Genomic DNA, 12,038 nt, shown 5'->3' on the forward strand with positions numbered 1-12,038 from the left:
CTTAATCCCCTCCCCTCGCGCCCCAGGAAGCAAAGAGGCAAGAAAAGGTCTCTTGCCTCTTCGGCAGCTCCCGACTTCTCCCGCACTCCCTCCCGGCTAGCCGTGGTGCACTAACCCCTTCAGGCTGTGTTCACGCAGCCAACCCCAGTCCTCTCCCGGCATCCGACCCGAAGCCCGAGGCTCAGCTCCCAGCCCCCGCCCGCCCCGGCGGGTGAGCAGACAAGCCTCTCGGGCTGGTGAGTGCCGGTCGGCACCGATCCTCCGTGCGGGAATCTCTCCCCTTTGCCCTCTGCACCCCCGTTACTGCGCTCTCCTCCGCGACTCCGAAGCTTCCCCCCTCCGCCACCCGCAGTCTCCGCCCGCGAAGGGGCTTCTAGTGTGTGGAAACCTTTCCGCCTTCACAGCTCCCTCCCACTGGTGCAGGTCCCGTCCCTATTCTTTTGTCTCTGTTTATTCTTTTTTCTTTTGCCCTACCCAGGTACGTGGGGAGTTTCTTGCCTTTTGGGAGGTCTGAGGTCTTCTGCCAGCACTCAGTAGGTGTTCTGTAGGAGTTGTTCCGCGTGTAGATGTATTTCTGATGTATCTGTGGGGAGGAAGGTGATCTCCACGTCTTACTCTTCTGCCATCTTCTCTCAACTATTTTTAATGTAATGTAGGTTATTAAATTGTTTTTTATGTATAATGGCTAATTTGTATGCACAGTTTGGCTTAAAAAGATGATGACATTTAGAAAAATCAGAATTTTGTTTTCTTTTGTTTTAGCATTCAAGTACCTGATATAGATAAAAACAACACTAACAAAATCTATTTGTGTCATTTAAGGTAGCTATAAAAAAGGCCATGCCATTTAGAGCATGGCCAGAATTCTATTCTGAAGGTTGTCAGTCTCTGTGATACTCTAGATATTCAAACCAGGAAGTTTAAATTTCTATTGGGTTCAAATGAAGCATATTTATTTTCTATTGTCCCATAATAAATTGCCACAGATTTAGTAGCTTACATAATGTTGTAGGTTAGACATCTAGGTGGGCTTAATTGGGTTCACTGTTAGGGTCTCACAAGGCCAAAATCAAGGTGTAGGCCCAGTTGAGCTCTTATCTTGATTCTCTGGAGAAGAACCACTTTCAAGCTAATTCAGAATTGGTATAATTTAGTTCCTTGTCACTAAAAATCTGAGGTCCTCGTTTGTTGGTTGGCTGTTGGCAGGACATCTCTCAACAGCTCCTAGATACCATTCTCTGGTCCTTGCATGCTGTAAAAGAAAATTGCATCTAACCAGTTAAACATGCAAGGAAAAATTTTTCAAGACTATTGCAGTAGGAGAAAAGAGATGATTTCAATACAGGAGAGACCTTGAACTAAACTCTGCTTTAACAAAAGCCATGACGGTTTTTAAACATTTTGGTGAGATAATGGAAAAGTACTGGTTAAGGTTAGGGGAGAAGTTGGGCAGTTGGAATTGCTGCTTATTCAAGTCAGGCTCCTACCCTCCAACAGAAACTGGGAGGTAGAGGTGCTATCTTCCTTGATGATTACATTTAGAAGGGATGACTCGCAGGTCATTGAGAAAAACATTTCTGAGTTGTGGAACACTTACATGTCAAGAAGGGCAGAGGAAGAATTTGCAATTACAAGTTTGCTAAAATAAGTGCTCTTATTTTAAAGGAAGTCAGGGCCCTATAGTTAGAAAGAAACCTGTCTAAAATTTAGTCAAACTGAGGGAAACATTGTTAATATCATCCAGGTCAACGTGGACCCTCCCCTCTTTCTTCAAAGCCAGCAGTGTTGTCTTGAATCATTCTTATGCTATCCGATTCCTCTTTCAGCCACCTTCTAGAGAAAATTCTCTGCTTATAAAGGACTCTTATGATTAGATTAATTCCACCCAGATAATCTCTCTTTGCCTTATAATGCTTCATAATCACAGGGATAATACTCCTCATATTCACAGGTTCCATCCACAATCAGTGAGGTTAGAACTTATACAAGGGTGAGAGTCATTGAAAGTCATTCTTAAAATTTTGCCTACTGCATGAGCTGTGCATTTCTCCTTACACTATAATTTCTAGAAACCATGTTTAATTACTGTTCAGGGCTGCACATTTTGAAGAAGAGAGTGAAAGAAGTGCTCCACTGTGCACCCTTCAGTTGTTTCTTTATGAGTAGGGAAATATGGTGAACTAAGTGTGTGCACAGCAGTGGAATTATAAGGATGTCCCAAGTAGTTTCCTTTTAATCTCCCCTTCCTATCTACCTGTTTTCAGATCCACATACTCCTTACATGGGTAGGTAAAGAAATGTTTACCTTTGCAACCCTGAGTTCTAAATACTGCTACTCCAAGAGTAGCTTCTTCCGGAACTGTAAGTAGCCTAACCCTTCTTTTTGATACCTGAAGTTATCAGAGAAGTTACCCCATCTGCATAAATTCACAGAGATCCTTTCCCTGGTAGCTATGATGTTCTATCTCTGATTTAGGAGGGAGTGAATTGAGCAGGATAAGTATATGTGAAAGTCTGTCTATTTTAAAGTATGCAACATCAAAAAATGAATGCATATTACTCAACTATGTTCCAATATAAAATTAAAAACATTTTTTAAACTTAGTTAATTAAACCTATGTTTGTTTTCTTTTCCAGAATTTTTTTCCAACAATTTTCAGTTGTTTGCCAAAAGAGTTGGCAAGAGTTGGCACATCGAAAGTGTCATTGGTTTTAAAATCAAAGTTTCCAACATGTATATGTGTGCATCTCTGAGTACTATTGTAAGGGACATTTTGATCAGTATTATTAGGCATAAGTGAGAGCAGTGAACGTTTGGCAGGGCTGTTACTGCAATGATGCACTTTGGGCAGAAGGCTGCAGTATTAGATCATACTGAACATCTCTAGAGATTGCATTTATCTCCATTGAATTAGCAACTAGCCAAACATTTTAATATTCCTCCTTACTTTAAACATCTCGTATTTACTTTTGCTTTTTATTTCTTTAAATCAGTATTCTTTTGTCACTGATAAATTCCAACACAAAAAGAAATGAGGGTAATAACTTAGGCAGCTCATAGCACCGGAGAATAAGTGCAAAATCATTTGTTCTAAATATGTATTATGCCTATATCAGGATTGGTAAAGTTCTTCATGCTCAATGGTACAATTAAACAATATTTCACATGTATTACTGTGAAATATAAATTACAGAAAGATCAATTACATGAAAGGTTAATGGATCCATAAGAAAGGATAGTAAACAAGCATTTTGCAAAGTGGGATATGGCATTTATTAATCAATATAATCACTTTTGAATCATACTCATAAATCTTTAAAGAAAAAACAGATAGTTTTTAGTAGATATTTCACATTTTGGTATTGAAGCTGTCAGAATCATTTTATTATGTTATACTACAGTTTTGTAAAGTGTACAAAATGGTAATAATCTCATATTTATACAGCATTTTTCTCAACATTAAAGAAAAATCTTGCCTTTTTTTTCCCTTAGTAGACTTGTGATCGTCACAATTTCAAAGAATCAGTGAATTACAGACTTGGAACTCAGATATTCTTTCTTTTTCTTTCTTTTCTTTTTTAGTATGTTTCTCATTAAAATGCAATCTGATAAATTTTTTGCTAACAAGTCCAGGAAAAAAATGTGTAATATTTATGAAATACATTCTTGTATTTTATGTAACAGAAATTTTAGGTGACTAGATGCTTTATAAACTGCTCTAGGTGGGAGGTAAACTAATTTAGGCAGAAGATATGATAAAATCTGTGATAAATACATTATCAAGAAATCTAGTGTCACATATACTGCTTTTTCAGATAGCACTAGGAGGATGTTTGAGTCAGGAGAATTTTAAAAAGGAAGTAGTAGTTACAAGTGTATACTAAGTGGAGATACTTCCACGCTCTTAAAAAGTGGTTTAATACTTAGAGAGTCATGGCCAAAGAAGAGACAGGTTGTACCAATTTCACATTGCTTGCATCCTTCCAATCCAAGTATAATTTCTGATTCCTGGTCCCAGAGCAAAGAGTATTATCATATCCAGTTTCCCATTCTATTGGATAGGGTTGGTGATCTAATTCATGGTAGTGATTCTTTATGAACCATGACTTGACTGCACAGGGGTTTCCCACTTCACTTGCTTATTCAAGTAAAAACCAGGTGATCCAGTAAAGTTTCAAATTTTCATTTGAAAATTTGATTACAATCTCCCTCTCTTCCCTCTGTTTTGGTCAAGACTCAGTTTCAGGTGACAAAAAGTTAAACTCAAACGAGAGTAAAGGGAATTGCAAACTTATTGGTTCACAGGTAAAAAGGAATCAAAGGAAAAGTCAAACTTTAATAGGACTAGGTCCAAATGCTTGAAAATGGTCATCAAGAGTCTCTTTTTCCCTCCAACTCTTAATGTCACACTTTGCTCTGAGTTTTCTTCATTTTCAGGCAGTCCCTTTCCAAGTGGAGATAAAAGTGTCCCGAAGTAGGTTCAGGCTTTATCCATCATTGCAGGGAGAATGAGTATGCCTCTTAATACGTTCATTACAAATTTCAAGACTGTCTAATAGACCTCCTTGGGACAAAAACCCATCCTGAACCAGTCATTTTTGGACAAAGGAGGAAATGCTGTGAGTAATTCAATTTGGATCATGCCTATCCAGAGCTAAGGGATGCCTGATCTGAAATATGTAGGGCTACTGTAGGCAGAAATAGTTCTTCACAGGGAACTTGGTGTATTTTTAATGAAAGAATAGAAATGACATTCTGGTAGACACATTAGGTGATAATCTCAACACTCCCCGGTTCCAGAGAACACAACCTGTGTCCAAAAATTAAGGTGGTTCATCACTTCTAAGGATAATTGTTTGGTCTGCTCAGCATACTTCTCTCTTTTTTTTTTTTTCTGATAATGAACTTTAATAAAACATAAATGTTAAAAGATTTATATTACCTTAATTATAACTTTAGGTAGCTGTTTTCTTTTTAAACTTTTCACTTTGAAATAATTATACTTAGGAAGTTACAATAAAAAAACACAGGGAAGTCCCCTTTACCCAGTTTCCTCCAAAGGTAACATCTTTAAAAACCAGTAAATTGACATTTGTACAAGCCACAGAGCTTATTCAGATTTCACCAGTTCTACATGCATTCATTTGTGTGCATGTGTATGAGTGTGTGTGTGTAGGTTTAGTAGATTTAACATGTGTACATTCATGTAGCCATCACCAAAATCAAGATACACAACTCTTTGGTCACCACAGGGCTACATTATGCTATTCCTCCTTCTTGTCTCTGACATCTGGCAACTACTAATCTATTCTCTATCTGTGTAATTTTGCATGAGAATGTTGTATGAATAGAATCATGTGGTATATAACCTTTTCATATTGGCTTTTCTTGTTCAGCATAATTCCCTTGCAGTTCACCCAAGTTACTGCATACATCATTAGTCCTCAGCATACTTATTCCATGAACCACACTGTGTGTTTTGGGTATGGTTCCTCCACAAAGCCAAACATATTAATTTGTGGATGCAGTAATCATGCTATAACACACTTATGGTCATAAAATGGGCCAATTAAAACCAAGTTCCTGGGACTTGTTTTGAAAATGAGAAGGTAAGGATTTGGGAATCAGTCTTTCTTGGGTGAGAAATCTGGGATTTATCAATGACCATGTCAATATATAAGATAAAGAGTTTCTGAAAGTCAACTCATATAGAAAAACAGAGGGGAAATTTAATAAGGAGTCTTAAAGGTATTTTAGACACTTCTGTCCAGTTATTGCTGAAGTCCTTGTTCTATAGAAATTTGATTATCACCTCTGTCTTTTTTTGTTGTCCTAGTAAGTTAGTTATACACTTAAATTGAAACTAAAGACATTATCAAAAAATGCCACACTCTCCACAGATCATGTTTAAAAAGTGCCACTTCTCTCATTGTTGTGACAACTGAAGTAGGGAATTATTTCTCGGTGTCTGGTTACTTAAAAAACAGCCTGTGGGAACTGGGAACCTAATTCTTATTAGTTCAATTTATGTATATCTTTCTTATTAAAGCAAAAGTTACTAATATGTGAAACTAAAATATGCTTGAAGATAGCAGTCACTGAGAAACACATAGATGGTACTTTTATATGTCTGTCATAGTGATCTACAGTAAATGTGGATAGCCATTAACAATCTCCATATGGAAAAAAATACACTTGGTGTAACTGATGATGTTATAAAATGGTATGGGTTAGTGGAAGGAAGAATTAAAGGATGTAAATATTGCACAGTCAATTCTCTCTTTTAGATTCCCTTAGATATCTCTAGATCAGCTACTACTTCTACCTTTATGCTTTTGCTCTCTACCTCTTGCAATTTATCACTGAATTAGTAATGATGGAACAAACATCATCAATATAATGATAAAGCACCGTAAGCAATCATTTCTCACAATATAAAATTCACTGCAAATTGTTATAATTATACATTTTTGCCTGCATAGCCCTTCCATGACTGAGGTTCCTTCCATTGTTGATGTCCCCATTTTTAACACATTGTCTTCAATGTAACCATACAATGGGAAGTAATAATAGTGGATTATGCCTTACAAAATTTAAGTGCCAAACCTGGGAATGGAGTACCACCCCTTCTGACCTCCCCTTCTAAATCAGATGTTTGGTTCCAAACTAATATTTTTTTTTTAATAAGACTTTACTTTTTAAGGGTAGATTTAGATTCCCAGTAAAATTGAGAGGAAGGTACAAAGATTTTCAATATATCCCCTACCCCCACATATGCATAACCTTTTCCATTACCAACATCCTCCACCAGAGTGGTACCTTTGTTACAAATGGTGAACCTGCACTGACACATCACAGTTGCCCAAAGTCCATAGCTTACATTACGATTCATTCATGGTGTGGGACATTCCATGGGTTTGGATAAATGTCAAATGACATGTATTAATGATTATGGTATCATACAGAGAATTTTCACTGCCCTAAAAATTCTCTGTGCTCTGTTTCTTCCTCTCTCTCTTTCTCTGTCTCTCCTCTATTTGAATATACAAGGAGAAGAGGCCCATCTGAAAAACAAGAAAAGGACCCTCACCAGACACCCAATCTTCTAGCACCTTCATCTAGTATTTCTCAGCCTCTAGAACGGTGAGAAATAATTGTTTGTTGTTTGAGTCACCTACTCTATGGTGAATTGCTACAGCATCCCAATGTAAGACATCATGCTTTAAAATGGAAGTAAAAGGCAAAAAAAACCTAACAGACAGTCTGGAAAGAAAGAGGGAAGGCCTTCCTGATTCAAAAAGTATGTTACCAAGGCTTTAAAACTGCCTTAAGACTTATGGATTTTAATTAAACAATCTGTTAAGAAACAAAGCAAAACAAATAAACAAACCATACACAAGCCAAGCTAAACAAAGCAATACAAAGAAAGTAGTACAAGAAATGCATTTCATGAGACATAAAGGTAATGAGACAAAATGTTAACAGTTGATGAAACTTGGTGAAGAGCAGAAAAAAAATTAATTGCATTATTTTAAAAACTTTTGTGTAGATTTTTATTTTGAGAAATTTATTTTAAGTAGCTAATTCATTAGAGAGAAAGCTGATGTAGAAGTGGACAAATGAAGGTATCAGAGAATGCTGCAGTTCTGCCTAGACTGTACACTGTGCTCAGTATTAGTGATGACCAATATGCCTTATCAATTTCAGCAGAGATTTGGGCTCATAATCAGCAGGTCACATAGAGGGCAGGCATGAGGAACAGCCATGTAAACGGAGGTATTATGAGAGATCTACATACAGAAAACAAAAGGTGCCAACTGGCCCCTACATTCACTTTCCTCCTTAGAACACAGGTAAAAAGTGCATTCCATTAAAAAAATAATATAATCTCCATAAATAAAATGAGTTAGAAATTTGGGTGAAAATAAGGCTTCTTTTGAGGAAGCTGATATCTGGGGAAGAAAAGTTGTGCTAAGTTTCATATTATGAATTCAGCCTGGCAACTTGCTCTCTATAAATGTGATTTGCATGGAAGTTTCAAGAAGGATTCTTACTCAGAGAAAGGTCTGGAAGTAAAGATCTAATAAGAAAGCCAACTAATTCTTGAAATTATAAGGGCATTGCATATCTCATAGGCAGTCAAAGGTCTAAGTCAACCAAATGAACAAGCATCATGACATATAGTTGAGCAAATATGTACAAAATTCTGAGTCAGAGAAGGAGACTGAAGCCTAAAGCTCAGCTTCTCTGTACCCCGGAGCCGAATCAAAACTCAGAGAGAGTTCTGGTGAAGTAGAAAAGGATAGCTTTATTACTTTGCCAGGCAAAGGGGGATACAGTGGGCTCCTGCCTTGAAAAACTATGTGCCCCAACTTGGAAAGGATAGTGAGAGGTTTATAGTAATTGTTCAAAGAGAGCGTGATTAGCTCATGGACAATCTTCTGATGGGTTGGTGGTGAGGTAAGTAGGAGTCAGCATCACTAATCTTCAGGTTCCAACTGGTCTGGGGTCTACTGCTTGTAGGCAGCATACCGTGGTTAACTGTTAACTCCCCCCACTGGAGGGGGTTTCAGTAGCTGCAAAACAGCTCAAAAATATTGTTGCCTGTATCCATTGATGGGGAATCAGGACCTTGCCCCAAGGCTGCGCTATTGTTTCTCCTGTTTTTTTCTCCCTGGTCTCACATCTCCTCCCTTCCCTAATTAGCAACTGCTTGAATATGCCCCTTGGAACTCAGGGAAGGTTATGGAGGCTGAATGAAGGCTATTTCCTATAATCAAAGAAATGGGGAGACCCAGAAAGGCTTTGTGACCAGGAGCCCCACAGGGCCCTGCTCTATATCAAGACCAAGATGTTATATTCAGTCAGACTCCTTTCAAGTGTAAATTATATTTAAACAAGAATGTTAAAGCATTCAAGAGGTCAGGAAATGTAGACTTGGTGATCCTATTAGGTAGTTAGTCAGACATTAGCAGCAAGGAGGCGACAATGGCGGAAAAGACAAGAGGGGAGTAGTCAAATTACACCCTAACCATCTGGGGACCCTCCCCTGACCCCACCCAGAAGGGGAAAATCTATGGCCATGTGGTGGGCAACTTATCCTGATAAAGAGGGGGCACAGTAACAGGAGAGAACTTTCCCAGGCTGTGCATGCCCAGACTAGACAGGCTTATAACCTCTAGTAAACCCAAACTCATTATACTATCATCATTGTAATAAAATCTGCATGTGGTTTTGCACCCCCCCATCCCGGGGAGGGGGGCGGAGGGGGGTAGGGGTGGGGGGGCGCTTTTCTTAGCAAATCAAGGGTAAGGGCATGAGCAATAATAAACTTGTTACATAGCTCCGGACTGTCAATCAAATAATGATCCGCTGTCACTCACCCATGATCGCACTCTGCCTCCTCACAGAACCCTCCTTATAAACACTTAAGCCTGTAAAGGAGCGCTGGTTTCACTTTGCAGAAGCAGAAACAACCCCCTTTCCCTCTGAGAGCATAACTATGTTTTAAATAAACTTTGCTTTGAGCTTAAGCCGGAAGTGGTAGTCTGCAATTCTTTGCTTGCTATCACAAGGACCGAGATTGCTGGTTCGGGTCTTCAGTTGACCTCCTCAGTTGAAGCTATTTGACACAATGCACACCAACCTGGTAACAATCCCTAACCGGGGAAAGGGACTATCAGAAAATAAGACATCATCACCAAAAATATGAATTAAAAGAAGGAAAAATTGGAATCAGTGAAAATGTTCTTTATTATTCTATAATGGTGGATACTTGTCATTTGTCAATACCCAAAGCAAAGAGTGATTCCAAATATGGACTTTTGCTAATGATAATGTATAAATATTGGCTCATTAATTGTTACAAAGGAAACACACCAATGCAAGATGTTGATGTTGGGAGAAACTGGGGTAGTGGGAGCATGAGAGGGGACATGGGAACTCTAGTTTCCACTCAACTTTTTATGTAAAACTTCTCAAAAATAATGTCCACTGATTAAACAAAACAAAACAGAAACAATATGAGACATCAATAGATGTCAGTGTAGATATTGACAATTCCTAATGCTGACAAAATTGCAGAAAAAGAAACCATTCATTGCTGTTAGAAATGAAAACATGGCACAGCTACTTTGAAAGACAGTTTGGCAGTTTCTTAACAAAACTTAACAAAGTCTTAGCATAAGATCCAGCAATTATGAAGGTATGTCCACAACAAATTGAAAACTATATACACATCAAAACCTACACACAGATGATTATAGTAGCTTTATTCATAATTGCCCAAACTGGAAAGAAAAAAAATTTATAACAGGCAAATAAACTATGGTAGGTCCATACATTAAAATATTATTCAATGATGAAAATTAATCCACTAAGCCATAAAAAGCCATGGGGGTACTTTAAATGCACAATGATAAGTGAAGGGAGCCAAACAAAAAGGCTACATATTGTGTGATGTCAGTTATATGTCTTGCTGGAAAAGGAAAAAAAAAAAAAGCTATAGAGATAGTGAAAAGATTAGTGGTTGCCAGGGATTTGGGGTTGTCGTAGGAGAGCCTAATAGGGGAAGCATGAGGTTGTTTTGTTTCATTTTGTTAGGATAGTGAAACTATTCCATATAATAGTGTAATGGTGGATAGGTGACACTGCATTTTTTAAAACCATTTTTATTACTTATTAAAATGAATTTATAGAACTTTACAGCTTTCACAGTCATGAAATAGAGCTTTAATGTATGCAAATTTAAAAATATATTTACATGGTCAGGAGATAACAGAATGGACTGCAGTTTTGAAATGTGAACCTAAATACATTACAAATATATGAAACAATCCCACTGAAGGTGGTGTAGGGAAAAGTTGCTGAACTTTAGAAATAATAGGCAACTGCAAGAATAAAAGTGAAAAGAAATTGCACAAAAGAACTGCCCTCTCATTGATAACATTGTTTCACACTGGAGTATGTGATAACAATTGACACTACTATACATATGTACAGGAATTAAAGACTTAGTGAAAGGATAGCAGATTGTGGGAGCCAGGTTTCTCACTGTTGGAGTGGGAATTTATAGATAAACAAGGGAGAAGGCTAGAATGATTCACATAGTAATGGATAGAGATGGAGAGGTCAGGAAGAATGCAAGATTAGCATATATAAATACACATGTTTATGTATAGAAATATATATATAATATATATATATATACATACACACACATATATTTCATTTCTCTACTGACTGAAGGGGCTTAAAAGAAATGACATTTTGCTATAAAGGATCACATCTAGTACCCAGAACTTGGGTCTAATACCATTTATAATAAAAGGAACCAGAGTTATTTGGAGAAAGGACTGATTTTAGGATATGGGCAGTAAAGATACAAGATGAACCTGAAGCAACTTGTACTGACAGAAAGTGCTAAAAAAAAATAATAAGCACACACATTTATGGGAGCATGTTAAAGCACACTGTTATAGGTTGAATTTTGTACTCCCCAAAGATATGTTCAAGTCCTAACCCTCAGTATCCGTAAATATGACCTTATTTGGAAATAGGTTATAGCAGATGTAATCAAGTTACAATGAAGTCATACTGGTAGAATGAGCCCTGATGCAATGCCTGGTATCCTTGAAAGATGAGGGAAATTTGGGCACACAGGTACACAAAGATGGAAGACAGCTTTGGGAAGAAACAGAGTTACCGGAGAGAATATAATATGAAGACAGGTAAAAATTGGAGTGATGTATCTACAAACCAAATAATGCCAAGGGTTGCTGACCAGGACCAAAAGCTAGGAGAGAATCATAGATGGGATTTTCCCTCAGGACCTCAAGTAGGAACTGACCCTACTGACACCTTGATTTCAGACTTCTAGCTTACAAAACTCTGAGAGAATAAATTTCTGCTGCTTTTATCCACCCAGTTTGTGGTACTATAATAACAGTCCTGGGAAACTAATACAGATTTTGATATTGGGAATTGGGTGCTGATGTAACAAATATCTAAAAATATCAAGGTGGCTTTGAAATTGGGT

Source organism: Physeter macrocephalus, chromosome 8 (assembly GCF_002837175.3).
Source record: "Physeter macrocephalus isolate SW-GA chromosome 8, ASM283717v5, whole genome shotgun sequence".
NCBI classification, from domain to species: domain Eukaryota; kingdom Metazoa; phylum Chordata; class Mammalia; order Artiodactyla; family Physeteridae; genus Physeter; species Physeter macrocephalus.